Raw genomic sequence first — 2,481 nt, forward strand, 5'->3', positions numbered from 1 at the left:
ACTGGCAGGATCAACCAGGGAACTATACAATATGTATATATAAAATGGACAAAATTTAAATCCTTTTCCATCGTCGCCTGTTTCATATATATATGTCAGGTCGACACACCATTTTTCTCTTTCAAATATGTACAAGTTTTGCCACATTCCGCGCTTGTAACATATCTTCTTTAACGCTCAATTTCTTTCATTTTTCTACCATACAGATATTTTACCGTACGCCCAAAAACGTACGTATTATATTTTTGTTCTATCATAAAATCACATTTTTCTACGTACGCCAGCTTCGTACGTTTCTATCTTTGCCTTCATAAAATCACAAGATAATTTTATCTTCAAGAGTCTCGCTATTAACATCTTGTAAGATAAATGTACGTCCCAGCTAAAACGTACAAATACTTCAAGTTAAGTAATAATATATCATCGCTATTGACAAATTTTTAAGATCCAAGACACAGTTCTCTCTATATGTTTTAATATTTTTTATGTACTCAAATATATTCAAAGGAAAAAGTACATGGGTGATGCCATAGTCGTGGAAGCGCGTACGCTCACGCTGATCTTCTGACCGCCGGAAGCACGAAACCTCTGATCTGGGCAAAATCGGCAAGCCGAGGAAGAACGGACAGGACACATGCTGGACTGGCGAGAAAGCGTGTTCTTCCGCTCGCGCTAGGCATTTCGATTTCTGACACCTCTTGATTTAAAAAATCAGTTTTTTGATAGTTTTCTCTCTCCACTGGGCTATTTCATTTTAGCCACAGTTTTCAATTGGTACGATTTGCTTCCAAATCTTACAGATGCATTTTAAAAAATTTTTCCATCGCTCGGACAGAAGAGTCGATTGCTCAGTGAGTACGAGTATACATACAAAGTGCATACGGGTAACCAACCCCGTAGGGCTTGCCACATATGGGCCATTCGGTCAAAGACACCGACCCGTGGCCACGCTGTGTGGAGAAAAGTCCGTAACGTAAACGGCACGAAACAGTCAGGACCGAAGCCCCGAAGGAGCTCTGAGACAGCTTCTCGACCGAGATCGTAGAATTGGCCCAAAACCCGCTCTGCTCCGTCCGCCTCGCACGGACCGTGTATCTCTTATAGATACCGAACGGCCGGCAAGGACGCCGGCGCCGCCGGCCGAATAGCACGCGCGCTTATGAGTGTAAACCGCTGCGGCAACAGACCGCCCGGCCGTGCTGTTGTAACATAGCGCGTGAACGAACGAAAAAAATTTTTATAGTAAACATTAAAATAAATTACACTACCGTAAACTAGACAAAAAATTACACATTTTTTCCCAATATGAAAATTTTCACAAACTTTTTAAAGTCCCATCGCATCGAGTAAACTTTTTTAATAACGCGTCCGCACGATTCTAAATGCTTAATCCATATGTGAAATCGTTCACTGATCACGAATATCGCATTTAAAAAAATTACAAAAATTTATTTTTCAAAATAATCAAAAAAAACCGAAAAATCACAAGAGTAAAGTACCATTATTTTAAACAACATGTCGTTCTAAATGCTTAATCCCTATGTAAAAAAGTTATTTAAGCAAGAATATGTAATCGAAAAAAATTAGAAAAATTTATTTTAGCCGTAAATCGAAAATAATGGGGACACCGGAGCTGTTCGAAGCGCCGAGACGCGCCGCGTACGGCCGAATATTTTCTAAGTCCCAACGTACCGATCAAGAGTAAAGTACCATTTTCCTACATTAGATTTCGTTCTAAATGCTTAATCCCTATGTAAAAACGTTAGTTAAGCAAGAATATCGTATTTTTAAAAAAATCTAATGATAGGATTTTCCAGAAAATTGAAAAAACCGAAAAATGTCAAGAGTAAAGTGCCATTTTCTGACATTAGATTTCGTTCTAAATGCTTAATCCCTATGTAGAAACGTTAGTTAAGCAAGAATATCGTATTTTTAAAAAAATCTAATGATAGGATTTTTCAGAAAATTGAAAAAACCGTAAAATGTCAAGAGTAAAGTGCCATTATTTTAAACAATGTATCGTTCTAAATGCTTAATCCCTATGTAAAAAAGTTATTTAAGCAAGAATATGTTATTGAAAAAAATTAGAAAAATTTATTTTAGCCGTAAATCGAAAATAATGGGGACACCGGAGCTGTTCGAAGCGCCGAGACGCGCCGCGTACGGCCGAATATTTTCTAAGTCCCAACGTACCGATCAAGAGTAAAGTACCATTTTCCTACATTAGATTTCGTTCTAAATGCTTAATCCCTATGTAAAAACGTTAGTTAAGCAAGAATATCGTATTTTTAAAAAAATCTAATGATAGGATTTTCCAGAAAATTGAAAAAACCGAAAAATGTCAAGAGTAAAGTGCCATTTTCTGACATTAGATTTCGTTCTAAATGCTTAATCCCTATGTAGAAACGTTAGTTAAGCAAGAATATCGTATTTTTAAAAAAATCTAATGATAGGATTTTTCAGAAAATTGAAAAAACCGTA

At 36.8% G+C, this 2,481-nt stretch overlaps 1 non-coding gene across 1 annotated transcript in view; it reads right to left on the reverse strand.

Annotated features, from left to right (window-relative positions):
* LOC143263629 (small subunit ribosomal RNA) overlaps positions 1–21 on the reverse strand; it is a 1,921-nt gene extending 1,900 nt beyond the window's left edge. Inside the window, exon 1 of the ribosomal RNA XR_013037015.1 lies at positions 1–21. This exon is cut by the window's left edge and continues 1,900 nt beyond it. This is a non-coding gene — a ribosomal RNA (small subunit ribosomal RNA).
* Between the last annotated feature and the right edge of the window lie 2,460 nt (positions 22–2,481).

The sequence above is a fragment of the Megalopta genalis genome, unplaced genomic scaffold, assembly GCF_051020955.1.
Source record: "Megalopta genalis isolate 19385.01 unplaced genomic scaffold, iyMegGena1_principal scaffold0895, whole genome shotgun sequence".
NCBI classification, from domain to species: Eukaryota; Metazoa; Arthropoda; class Insecta; order Hymenoptera; family Halictidae; genus Megalopta; species Megalopta genalis.